Here is a 14,428-nt window from a genome sequence, read left to right as displayed (position 1 = left end):
ATTTGGCTCTGTTTGCTTATTTCTCTCAACCCCAATGTAATTGTCTGTTATGAGCTGAATTGTGTTTCTCCAAAATTCAAATATTGAAACCTTAACTCCCAGTACCTCCAAATATGATCTTATTTGGACATAGGGTTGTTGCAGATGTAATTGGTTAAATTAAATTGAAATCATACTACAGTAAGTGGACCCTTAATTCAATATGACTGATGTTCTTATAAAGGGAAATTTAGTCACAGACCTGCATATCATGAGAATATCATATGAACATGAAGGCAGAGATAGGGTTTCTGTTTCCACGAGTCAAGGAATGCCAAAGATTGCCAACAAACCATGAAAAGTTATGGGAGAGGCGTGGTATAGACTTTTCTGTCATAGCCCTCAGAGAGAACCAACCCTACTGACACTTAGTTTTCTGACTTCTAGCCTTCAGAATTGTAAGATGATCAATTTCTGCTGTTTAAGCTTCCCTATTTGCAGTACTTTGCTGTGGCAGCCCTAGGAAAGTAATACACCATCCTATTCAGGAAATCAATACGAGTATCCAGTTCATAGGTACAATTCAGATTTTATCAGCTGTCCCATTAATGGCTCTGTCTTTTCTGTTCTAGGATCACATATCGCATTTGGTTGTCACATACCTGCAGTCTCCTTCAGTGTGAGCAGTTCAGTCACTCAGTTGTGTCCGACTCTTTGCGACCCCATGAACCGCAGCACACCAGGCCTCCCTGTCCATCACCAACTCCTGGAGTCCACCTAAACCCATGTCCATTGAGTCAGTGATGTCATCCAACCATCTCATCCTCTGTCGTCCCCTTCTCCTCCCACCCTCGATCGTCCCCAGCATCAGGGTCTTCTCAAATGAATCAGCTCTTCATATCAGGTGGCCAAAGTATTGGAGTTTCACCTTCAACATCAATGAACACCCAGGACTGATCTCCTTTAGGATGGACTGGTTGGATCTCCTTGCTGTCCATGGGACTCTCAAGTCTTCTCCAACACCACAGTTCAAAAGCATCAATTCTTTGGCACTCAGGTTTCTTTATAGTCCAACTCTCACATCCATACATGACTACTGGAAAAACCATACCCTTGACTAGATGGACCTTTGTTGGCAAAGTAATGTCTCTGCTTTTGAATATGCTATCTAGATTGGTCACAACTTTCCTTCCAAGGAGTAAGTGTCTTTTAATTTCACAGGTGCAGTCACCATCTGCAGTGACTTTGGAGCCCCCCAAAATAAAGGCAGCCACTGTTTCCATTGTTTCCCCATCTACTTGCCATGAGGTGATGGGACCAGATGCCATGATCTTAGTTTTCTGAATGTTGAGCTTTAAGCCAACTTTTTCACTCTCCTCTTTCACTTTCATCAAGAGGTTCTTTAGTTCTTCTTCACCTTCTGCCATAAGGGTGTGGGTATCTGCACATCCGAGCTTATTGATATTTCTCCCGGCAGTCTTGATTCCGGCTTGAGCTTCCTCCAGCCCCGAGTTTCTCATGCTGTACTCTGCATATAAGTTAAATAAGCAGGGTGACAATATACAGCCTTGATGTACTCCTTTTCCTATTTGGAACCAGTCTGTTGTTCCATGTCCAGTTCTAACTGTTGCTTCCTGACCTGCCTACAGGTTTCTCAAGAGGCAGTTCAAGTGGTCTGGTATTCCCATCTCTTTCAGAATTTTCCACAGTACTTGTGAGCAGTACTTCTGTATTTCTCCATCTTCCATGAATCACTTTTAAAGAGTACAAGATTTTCATTTCTGTAAGATGTCTCTTATAGAGACAAACCTCAGTGCATGTAAGGGGAAGAGAGAAATAATGTGCCCCTCTCCTTGCTTCACATCAGAAGTTACAGGAAATGAAACCATCTCACTCTTGATGCTGCCAAACCAGTCTGGCAGGTTTCTCCACCTTAAAGCCATGACTGTCCCTTTGTAATTCCTAAGTATCTGGCACTTCATCAGATCTCCCCCTTTCTGCTGTGTCATCATTCACTGATGACTCTCATCAGAATAAGCATGACGATATTTGTTAAATGGTGATTTTTTTATTCCATCATTTTTTCTTCAGTTTTCAGTAAACAGTCTACTATAAAGAGGAATTTCTTTCTCCTTTCTTTATTTCATATGAACTCATGGATTCCTATTTTATTCAATGAATTGTAATCCATTATTACCATATGTATTTATATTGTCTGGGCCCATGCATTTCTATTTTGTTTCATTGATTGTAATCAGTTACTATTATCATCATTAATTTCATGCACAAGTTATCCCAAATTTGGGCATCTCCAGGTTCCAAGATTCATGCCCACCAGCCCCTACCACTCCCACAGGAGAGAATGGGAAGCCCGTGGGCCTGCTGGTGCAAGTGAAGTTCACAGGCATCTGAGCTGCTACAGCAGCAGTGCCCCATGGGTTCCTAGCTGGTGCAGGGAGAGAGAAGCGGGAAGCATTTCCCTGATAGTGGCTTGGACCCCTCTACTTGTCATCAGGCACCACTGAGGAGCTCCTGTGCAAGCTGGGCAAGCAGTGAGACATCCTGGTGCTGATGAGGGTGAAGATGAAGAATGTGAAGGGCAGCATCCTCACCTGTATCTCAAGAGCTCGGTGAGAAGGATCACCTGCTGACCGTTGGCTGTGTGTGTGTGCTCAGTCACGTCCGACTCTTTGTGACCCTTTGGACTGTAACCTGCCAGGCTCCTCTGTCTATGGGATTTTTCAGGCAAGAGTATTGGAGCAGGTTGCCTTTTCCTACTCCAGGGGATCTTCCTGACCCCAGGACTGAACCCACGTCTCCTGTGTCTCTTCCATTGCAGGTGGATTCTTTACCACTGAGCCATTGTGGAAGTCTTGCTGCCCTTGGCTATCATCTGCAAAAAGTGACAGAATGTGAACAAGCTCCCTTTTGGCCTTTGGGACTCCCAGACCCCTGCCGGCTTAGAAGAGACCTCAGGCCACTGCTGTTGAACTCCCTATACCTCTGGGGCACTGTTTGACAGTACTGAGGCTTAGGGCAGTTGGACTCTTTTGCTGGTGACTTGGCACCCTCTCTTGTTGCCTCCTGAAGCAAGGTCCTGAAGTCTGGGACCTCAGACTCTGCACTGGTGACACCAGCAATTATGACTTTATCTACCTTTCCCCACTTTCATCCCCACCCCACCCCCCAAGTTTATACTGCATGTTCTGGAAAAGCAGAAGCTTCAGAACTACTTAACTTGAAACTAATCCCCTACGGATACAGACAGGATGCCCACGACTAGAGATTTGGGCAGACAACACTTTGAGTTTGGCCAGCAATCAGAGACAACTCTTTTGTGTGCAGTGATCAGAGATCCAAGTAACATAAGTTCTCTTACTTTTTGTGCCTCCCCCACCACCCCGCCCCCACCCAAAGCAGTTCCTTGGGTGACTGGCAGATCTCTGCTTCTTCCTCCTAGGACCTCCCTCTCAGAAGGCCACTTTTAGGGGGATCTTGGTGATTTGTTGATGAGGATTCAGCTTGCCAGGGACTTAGGTATATGCTGTTATGTTTGCTACAGATTCTACTTTCTGTACAGTTAGTCAGATTAAAGTTCTCACTGTGTGTGTTTGGCAAAATGAATTAAACCAGAAAGTAAGTTTAAAAAAAATTATCCCAATTTGGCAAATGGGAAAGTCCTTCAAGCTAGCTTCTGTGTCCTTCTGCAATATCCTCAATATTATTTGATCATTTCCTTACTTTCTTTTTTCTTAAATTTTATTATTTTTTTAACCCCAAAAACATTTTGTATTGAGATATAGCCAATTAACAATGTTGTGATAGTTTCAGATGAACAGCAAAGGGACTCAGCAATACACATACATATATCCATTCTCCCCCAAACCCCTCTCCCATCCAGGCTGGCACATAACATTGAGCAGCGTTCCATGTGCTATACAATAGGTCTTTGTTGGTTACCCATTTTAAATGTAGCAGTGTATACCTGACTTTCCCAAAGTCCCAACTATCCCTTTCCCCCTGGAAACCATAAGTTTGTTTTCTAAGTCTGTGATTCTCTTTCTGCTTTGTAAATAAGTTCATTTATATTATTTCTTGTTAGATTCCACATATAACGGATGTCACGTATTTCTCCTTCTCTGTCTGACTTACTTTGCTCAGTATGACGCTCTCTAGGTCCGTCCGTGTTGCTGTGAATGGCCTTATCTCATTCTTTTTAATAGCCACGTAATATTCCACTGTATATGTGTGCCACATCTTCTTCGTCCAGTCCTCTGTCGATGGACATTGAGGTTGCTTCCATGTCTTGGCTACTGTAAACAGTGCTGCAGTGAATGGTAAGGTGCATGGATCTTTTGGGGCCGTGTTTTTCTCTGGATATATGCCCAGGAGTGTGGTTGTAGGTAGCTCTATTTTTAGTTTTTTAAGGAAACTCCATACTCCATTTTTAGTTTTTTTAAGTTCTCCAGAGTGGTTATACCAATTTACATTCTCATCAGCAGTGCAGGAGAGTTCCCTTCTCTCCACACCTTCTCTAGCATTTGCTGCTTTTGGATTTTTAAATGATAGCCGTTCTGACCAGTGTGTAGTGATACCTCACTGTAGTTTTGACTTGCATTTCTCTCATGACTAGTGATGTTCAACATCTTTTCATGTACCTAATTACCATCTGTATATCCTCTTTGGAGAAATATCTATTCAGGCCTTCTGCCCATATTTTTTAGTGGGTTGTTTGTTTTGATGCTGGTTAAGTGTTACAAGTTGTTTGTAAATTTTGGAGACTAATTCCTTATTGGTCACATTTACAAATATTTTCTCCCAACCTATGGATTGTCTTTTTGTTTTGTCTATTGTTTCTTTTGCTCTACAAAAGCTTTTGTGTTTCAGTAGGTCCCATTTGTTTAGTTTTGCTTTTTGTTCCATTATTCTGAGAGATGGATCAAAAAAGATGTTGCTGTAATTTATGTCAGAGAGTGTTCTGCCTATGTTTTCCTCTAGGAGTTTTATAGTATCTGGTCTCACATTTAGGCCTTTAATCCACTTTGAGGTTATTTTTGCATGTCGAGTTAAGGGATGACCTAATTTCATTTGTTTTAATTTATTTATCTATTTGACTGCACCAGATTTTAGTAGCGGGATATGATTTCTTAGTTGGGGCACGTGGAACCTAGTTCTCTGACCAGAGATTGGGCCCAGGCCCCCTGCAGTGGGCGTGAGGAGTCTTATCCACTGGACCACCAGGAAGTCCATTCATTTTTTCACACATGGTTGTCCAGTTTTCCCAGCACCATTTGTTGAAGAGGCTGTCTTTTCAACATTGTGTTGCCTTGCCTCCTTTGTCACAGATTAATTGACTATAAGGGCATAGGCTTATTTCTCAGTTTTCTATCCTGTTCCATTGGTCTATATTTCTATTTTTGTGCCAATATCATACTGTTTTGATGACTTTAGCTTTGTAGTATAGTCTGAAATCAGGGTGCCTGACTGCTCCAGTTCTGTTTTTCATTTTCAAATTGCTTTGCTATTCAGGGTCTTTTGTTTCTCTATAAAAATTTTGAGATTTTTTTTTTTGTTCTAGTTCTGTGAAAAATGCCATTGGTAATTTGCTAGGGGTTGTATTGAATCTGTAGTTTGCCTTGGGTAGTATAGTCATTTTGACAAAATTGATTCTTTCACTCCATGAACATGGTATATTTTTCCGTCTGTTTATGTCTTCTTGGATTTCTTTCATCAGCATCTTATGGTTTTTGTAGTACAGGTCTTTTGTCTCCTTAGGTAGGTTTATACCTAGGTATTTTATTCTTTAGATGCAGTAGTAAAAGAATTGCTTCTTGAATTTCTCTTTTTTGATCTTTCCTTGTTAGTGTATAGAAATGCAACAGACTTCTGTGTATTAATTTTGTAACCTGCAACCTTACCAAATTCATTGATGAGTTCTAGTAGTTTTCTGGTAGCATCTTCAGGATCTTTTATGTACAGTATCATGTCATCTGCAAACAGTGACAGTTTAACTTCTTTTCCAATTTGGACTTTTTTTACTTCTTTTTCTTCTCTGACTGCTGCATTTAGGACTTTCAAAACTATGTTCACTAAAAGTGGTGAGAGTGGACATCCTCGTCTTGTTCCTGGTGTTAGGGTTCCTGGAATGCTTTCAGCTTTTCACCATTGAGTATGATGCTAGCTGTAGGTTTGTCATATATGGCCTTTATTATGTTGAGGTATGTAGCCTCTATGCTTACTTTCTGGAGAGTTTTTATCATAAATGGGTGCTGAATTTTGTCAAAAGATTTTCTGCATCTGTTGAGATGATCATATGGTTTTTATTCTTCAATTTGTTGATATGGTGTATCACATTGATTAACTTGCAGATGTTAAAAAATCCTTACATTCCTGGGATGAATCCCACTTGATCATGGTGTATGGTCTTTTTAGTGTATTGCTGGATATGGATTGCTAGTATTTTATTGAGGATTTTTGTATCTGTGTTCATCAGTGATATTGGCCTGTAAGTTTTTTTTTTTGTGTGTGGTATCTTTGTCTGATTTTGGTATTAGGGTGATGGTAGCCTTGTAAAATGAGTTGGGAAGTTTTCCTTCCTCTGTGACTTTTTGGAATAGATTCAGAAGGATAGGTGTTAACTCTTTTCTAAATACTTGACAAAATTCACCTGTGAAACCATTAGATCCTGGACTTTTGTTTGTTGGGAGGTTTTTAATCACTGTTTCAATTTCAGTGCTTGTGATTGGTCTGTTCATATTTGCCATTTCTTCTTGGTTCAGTCTAGGGAGACTGTACCTTTCTAAGAATTTGTCCGTTTCTTCTAGGTTGTCCATTTTATTGGCATACAGCTACTCACAGTAGTCTGTTATGATCCTTGGTATTTCTTTGGAGTTGGTTTTAGCTTCTCCTTTTTCATTTCTAATTTTACTGATTTGAGTCCTCTCTCTTTTTTTCTTGATGAGTCTGGCTAAAGGTTTATCAATTTTGCTTATCATCTCAAAGAACCAGCTTTTAGTTTCATTGATCTTTGTGACTGTTTTCTTTGTCTCTATTTCATTTATTTCTGCTCTGATCTTTTATAATTTTCTTCCTCATACTAACTTTAGGTTGGGCTTCTTCTTCTTTTTCTAGTTGTTTTAGGTATAAGGTTAGGTTGTTTATTTGAAATTTTTCTAGTTTCTAGAGGTAAGATTATACTGCTATAAAGTTCCATCTTAGAGCAGTTTCTGCTGCTTGCCTAAGTTTTGGACCATTATGCTTTCAGTTTCTTGTGTCTCTAGGTATTTTTAAAATTTATTCTTTGACTTCTTCAGTGATCCAGTGGTTGTTTAGTAGCATATTGTTTAGCCATCACGTGTTTGTGTTTCTTAGAGTTTTTTTCTCATAGTTTATTTCTAATCTCACAGTGTTGTGATCAGAAAAGATGCTTGGTATGATTTCAGTTTTCTTAAATTTTCCAAGGCTCACCTTGTGGCCAAGTGTGTGGTCAATCCTGGAGAATGTCCTGTGTGTACTTGAGAAAAAGATGTACTCTGCTGCTTTTGGATCGAATGCTCTATAAATGTCAATTAAGTCCAAGTTGTCCAAAGTGTCATTTAAGGCCTGTGTTTTCTTATTGACTTTCTGTCTGGATGATCTCTCCACATTGATGAATGTGAGGTATTAAAGTATTAAAAATTTAAAGTATTTTTAAAGTATTTAAAATAAATACTTTAAAAATAGTTAAAAGTATTTCAAGTATTAAAGTCCCCCACTTTGTGTTACTCTCAGCTTTCCCCTTTATGTTTGTTGATATTTGCCTTACATATTGAGGTGCTCCTATGTTGGATGCATATATATTATAGTTGTTATCACTTCTTGGATTGAACACTTGATCATTACATAGTCTACTTCTTTGTCTCTTATAGCAGTCTTTGTTTTAAAGTCTGTTTTTCTGATATGAGTATTGCTACCCCAGCTTTCTTATGATTTCTGTTTGCATGAAATACCATCTCCCATCCCCTCACTTTCAGTCTGTGTCTGAGGTGGGTCTCTTGTAGACAACATATATATGGGACTTGTTTTTGTATCCAGCCAGCCAGTCTATGTCTTTTGGTTGGTGCATTTAATCCATTTATACTTAATTATCAATATGTATGATCCTATTACCATTTTGTTCATTGTTCTGGGTTTTGTTTTGTTTTTTTTTTTTTGTAGATCTTTTCCTTCTTTTGTGTTTCTTGCTAAGTTCCTTTAGCATTTATTGTAAAACTGGTTTAGTGGTGCTGAATTCTCTTAACTATTTGTGAGGAAAGCTTTTGATTTCTCCATCAAATCTGAATGAGAGTCTTGCTGGGTATTCTTGGTTGTAGGTTCTTCCCTTTCATCACTTGGAATATATCGTGCCATTCTCTTCTGGCTTGTAGAGTTTCTGTTGAGAAATTGGCTGATAACCTTATAGGATTTCCCTTATATGTTATTTGTTTTCTCCCCCTTGTTTCTTTTAATAATGTATCGTTGTCTTTAATTTTTGTCAGTTTGATTTTTGTGTGTCTCGGTATGTTCCTCCTTGGGTTTATCCTGGCTGGGACTCACTGTGCTTCCTGGACTTCGTTGACTATTTTCTTTCCCATGTTGGGGAAGTTTTCAGCTAATTATCTCTTCAAATATTTTCTCAGGTCCTTTCTCTCTTCTCCTTCTGGGACCCCTATAATGTGAATATTAGGGCATTTAATGTTGTCCCAGAGGTCTCTTAGGCTGTCCTCACTTCTTTTCATTCTTTTTTCTATATTCTGTTTTGTAGCAATGATTTCTACCATTCTGTCTTCCAGGTCACTAATCAGTTCTTTTGCCTCAGTTATTCTGCTATTGATTCCTTCTAATGTATTGTTCTGGAGAAGGCAATGGCACCCTGCTCGAGTACTCTTGCCTGGAAAATCCCATGGACTGGGGAGCCTGGTAGGCTGCAGTCCACGGGGTCGCCAAGAGTCGGACACGACTGAGCGACTTCACTTTCACTTTTCACTTTCCTGCATTGAAGAAGGAAATGGCAACCCACTCTGGTGTTCTTGCCTGGAGAATCCCAGGGACGGGGGAGCCTGGTGGGCTGCCGTCTATGGGGTTGCACAGAGTCGGACATGACTGAAGTGACTTAGCAGCAGCAATGTCTTGTTCATCTCTTTTTGTTTCTTTAGTTCTTCTGGGTCTTTGGTAAACATTTCTTGCATCTTTTCCATTCTTTCCCCAAGATCTGGGTTATCTTCATTACCATGCTTCTGAATTCTTCTCTAGGAGGTTGCCTATCTCCACTGCATTTAGTTGTTTTTCTGGGGATTTATCTTGTTCTTCTATCTGGAACACATTCCTATTTCTTTTCATTTTGGTTAGTTTTCTGTGATTGTGGTCTTAGTTCTGGACGCTGCTGGGATTGTAGTTCTTATTTTTTCTGCCTGCCCTCTGGTGGGTAAGGATAAGAGGCTTGCATCAAGCTTCTTGATGGGAAGGACTGGTTGTGGGAAGAAATGGATCTTGCTCTGGTGGACAGGGCCTTGCTCAGTAAAACTTTAATCCAATTGTCTGCTGATGGCTGGGGCTGCACACCCTCCCTGTTGGTTGTTTGGCCTGAGGTGGCCCAGTCCTGGAGTCTACAGGCTTTATGGCAGGGCTATTGGAAAAGACCTCCAAGGGGACTTACACTGAGATGCATCTCCCAGTGATGCGAAGCAGAGCCCTGTGGGACTCCAGGGCACAGAGGCCTTTTTGTTCCCCATTCCTTGTAGGCAGGACTCTGGCCTGCCTGAACCGGAACTCTGGCCAGAACTCTGGCCTGGAACTCATGACCTCTGAGTTCCGAAGGGCAGAACAGTTGCTAATCAAAGAGGAAGAAGCAACAAGACCACCTAAGGCAGAGGTTCAGCAGGATTAAGAGATGGACCACCTAGAACCCTGCATACACCCTAATCTTGTCGGCAACCCCACCTTTGCAAACTGCAGAAGAAAGAATACAAGTATGTTACTGCCTTGATCCTTATCACATACTCCTGCCTGACTACATAACCTTTCCCTACTCACCAGGGAAGGGAAACACAGTTCTTGAGACCCTAGCCTACTGTCTTCACCCTTTGCCTGGCAAAGTAATAGAGCCGCTCTTTCTTTTTCCTCCATAACTCTGTCTGCATCTGTTTGGCCTTGGTCCACAAAGAACCAAGATTTTGGCAACACCAAGACTGCTGCTAGTGCCCTGTCCCTATGGCAGGCCACTGCTGACCCACGTCTCTGCAGGAAAGCCTCAAACACTCACAGGTAAGTCTGGCTCAGTCTCCTGCGGGGGTCACTGTTCCTTTCCCCTTGGTCCTGGTGCACACAAGGTTTTGTTTGTGCTCTCCAAGAGTGAAGTCTGTTTTTCCTAGTCCCGTGGAGCTCCTGTAATCAAGTCCCACTGGCCTTCAAAGTCAGATTCCCTTGGGATTCCCAATACCTTGGCTGGATCCCCCGTCTGGGGAGCCTGATGTGGGGTCTAGAACCTTCACAACAGTGTGAGAATTTCTTTGGTATTAATGTTCTCTGGTTTTTGGGTCACCCACTCAGTGGGTATAGTGTTATAGCCATGCGTTCCGGGAAACAAACTCACTCAGAAGGACAATGCAGATAGTGGAGTGCAGTTTATTACACCGGCGGCCCAAGGCAGAGTCTCCTCTTAGCCAAGGACCCCGACCAGCATTTGTGAAAATCTTTTATACCCCATGTGTACGTGTCCGAACCCACCACCCCAAATTCCTTGAGACTTACGTAAACAAAAGAAGGGTAAATACAATCACAATAACCCCCATCATTCATGTGTTATGTGTTCAAACAGTTAATAATCTATAAGCCTGTGGTTACATTCCTATAAATACAGAAAAAATTTATGACCTGTCCAGAGGCAGGGGTGATTAGAGTATGTTTTCTCTTAGGCGATGAGTAACCTGGATGTGATCTTCAAGATTCCCCTGTCCAGAGGGGGTCTTATCCTTCTGTTGTAGTTTTCATAAGCACTAAGCACAGAGTTCAGAGTCCGTTGGAGAGGTGGCCAAGCGTGATCAGCATGAACAGGCCTCATATGAGGTCCAGGCCCTGTGAATTCCTTCTTCAATAGGATTTTATTTTGTTGTGATTGTGCCATTCCTACCATTCCATTGTGGCTTCTTCTTTGTCCTTGGATACGGGGTATCTTTTTTTTGGTAGGTTCCAGTGTCTTCCTGTTGATGGTTGTTCAAAAGCTGGTTGTGATTTTGGTGCTCTGGCAGAAAAAGATGAGTGCACATCCTTGTACTCTGTCGTCTTGGACCAGTCTCTTTCCTTACTTTCTGGTACAAAAGGCAATCTAGGCTCAACTTGTTCTTTTCTTGACTTAGCCCAAGAATCAACCATTTCTCCAAGGGGCTCTGGCTTCTTTTAACAAAAGATAGTATTTGAAAGGGGCTTCCCAGGTAGCTCAACTGGTAAAGAATCCATCTGCAATGCAGGAGACCCCAGTTTGATTCCTGGGTTGGAAAGATTCCCCTGGAGAAGGGATAGGCTACCCGCTCCTGTATTCTTGGGCTTCCCTCGTGGTTCAGTCAGTAAAAAATCTGCCTGCAACATGAGAGACCTGCGTTTGATTCTTGGGTTGGGAAGATCCCCTGGAGGAGGGCATGGCAACCCACTCCAGTATTCCTGCCTGGAGAATTCCCATGGACAGAGGAGCCTGGTGGGTTATAGTTGATGAGGTCACAAAGAGTTGGACATGACTGAGTGACTAAGCACAGCACAGCGCAGTATTTGGAAACCAGGATCTAGGTGCCAGATGTTCTCATTGCTACTATGATGCCATTGTTTCTAGGCCTTCTCAGCAGATAAAACTAAGGAATATATGAATTTACTATGTATGTACACACACACACGCACGCATACACTACTCCAGTTACTTTTGCCACCTAACATACCACCACCAAAACTGGTATAGAATACTGTATCAGAAAGGACATGGTGAGGCGGGTGACTTACCTGATAAGAGCTGGGATCATCTGGAATCACTTTCTTTTACACATCTGGCAGTTGATGCTGGCTGTCAGCTGGTTCTCTGCTATGGCTGTTGGCTAGAACACCTACACGTGTCCTCTCCAAGCAGAGCCTGTGTTTCTTCATGGCATGGAAACCTTGAGATAAAAATTCTTACACGGCACTCACGGCTCCAAAGGTATGTTGCAGTGAATAAGGCAGAAGTTATATCATCTTTTCTGAGCTAGCCTCAGAAATCATGCAGCATGACTTCTGTTTCCTTCTGTTGGTTACAAGACACTTACAAACCTGTTTAGATTCATGGAGGGGAGGTGTGGACCTCAAAAACCCACCTCTTTTTTAATTAATTAATTAGGCTGCATGGGGTCTTACTTGCAGCATGCAGGATCATTAGTCACAGCATGTAGGATCTAGTCCCCTGACCAGAGATCCAACCCAGGCCCCCTACGTTAGGAGTGTGAAGTTAGCCACTGGACCACCAAGGGAATTCCCAATCCACCTCTTTTTTAGAAAAATTTATTGATGTATATCTGATTTACCACATTGTGTTAATTTCTGCTGTAGAGCAGAGTGATTCAGTTACACATACATATATTCTCTTTCATATTCTTTTCCATTATAGTTTGTCACAGAATATTGAATATAGCTCCCAGTGCTATACAGTAAGATCGTGTTGTTTATCCATCTTATATATAATAGTTTGCACGTGCTAATTCCAAACTCCCGTTCTTCCCTCCCTCAGCCCCCCAATCTCTAGCAACCACAAGTCTGTTCTGTGTGTCTGTTCTGTGAGTCTATAAACCCATCTCTTAATGAAAGAAATGGAGAGAATTAAAGACAAAATAGTAGATGAGGAAGAGAACAAGAGTACAATCAATCCTTTCAAATAATTTTACCATTAAGGGAAGGAGGGAAATGTTGCATAGTGTAGAAAGAGATGCAGGCTCAAGGGGAAGGATTTTTAAAATAAGAATATCTTGGTATTTTCACATACTGATAGGAATGACAAAGTACAGAGGGACAGGGACCAGAGAGTGCAATTGTAGGAGTGATGCCCTTGGCTGAGAAGGACTGAGATTCAGTGCACAAGTGGAGAGAGTGGCCTTAGATAGACACTTAAACTTGTGGTGCCTGGAAGGAGACAGAGTCTAAGGCCAGAAATGCAGGAGAAGGTGGGAAGTGGAGAAAGAAGTTCTTTTCTGTTGCCCCTTTTCCCCATGAACTAGGAAGTAATGTCATTAGTTGGGCATAAGTGAGTTGATGTGAAGAGAGAAAAGAAGGTGCCCCAGAGCTAGAGTAAAAATGGAGGCTTATATATAATAGGTCTACATTTTTGAAGTTAATCAGAAAACTAATAAACTGTTAGGTATGTTCTTTACTCTTACCTTTGATAAGTCTACCTTCATAACAAAGTAAGACAACACAACTGAGACAATATCAAAATGACCTCATTTAATTATTATCACATGTATCTAAGTATTCTTTGGGTGGTCCAGATAAGGTTGGACAAGTAACCAAATAAAGATGTGCATTATTAGAGAAAGGATAGTCTCATCAATCAATGGTGTTGGGAAAACTGGACAACCACATGCAAGAAAAAAAAAGAGAGAGAGACTAGACGATTACCTCACACCATTCACAAAGAATCAACTCAAAATGTCAAAATGGATTAAAGACTTGAATGTAAGACCTGAAATCACAAGACTCTTAGACAGAAAATATACGGTATTCTCCATCACGTTGACTGGAGCATTATCTTTCTGGATATGTCACTGCAGGCAAGGGAAACAAAAGCAAAAATAAATGAAACTGTATCAAACTAAAAAGCTTTTGCATAGCAAAGGAAACCATCAACAGAAATGAAAAGACAACCTACAAAATGGGAGAAGATATTTAAAAATTGTATATCTGATAAGGGCTTCATATTCAAAATATATAAAGAACTCATACAACTCAACAATGAAAAAACACAACTGAATTTTTTTTTAATGGGCAGAGGTGCTGAATAGACGCTTTTCCAAAGAAGACACTCAGATGGCCAACAGGCACATGAAAAAGATGTTCAACATCACTAATTATTAGGAAAATACAAATCAGAATCACAAGATATCACCATGCCCGTCAGAATGGCTATTATCAGCAAGGCAAGAAATAACAAATGTTGATGAGGATGTGGAGAAAAGGGAATCTGTGTATACTTTGGGGGGAATGTAAACTGGTACAGCCATTATTGAGAACAGTATGGAGATTCCTCAAAAAATTAAGACTAGAATTACCATATAATCCAGCTATTCTGCTTTTGGGTATTTATCCCCCAAATATAAAAACATCAACTTAAAAGATATATGCATCTCACATGTTTATCACAGTATCATTTACAATAGCCAAGCTGTGGAAGTAGCCTAAGTGCCCATGGGTGGATGAAAGGGTA

This window comes from Oryx dammah, unplaced genomic scaffold (genome assembly GCF_014754425.2).
Source record: "Oryx dammah isolate SB20612 unplaced genomic scaffold, SCBI_Odam_1.1 HiC_scaffold_11, whole genome shotgun sequence".
Taxonomy (NCBI): Eukaryota; Metazoa; Chordata; class Mammalia; order Artiodactyla; family Bovidae; genus Oryx; species Oryx dammah.
The sequence above is the reverse complement of the archived record's forward strand: the minus strand, read 5'-3'. Positions refer to the sequence as shown.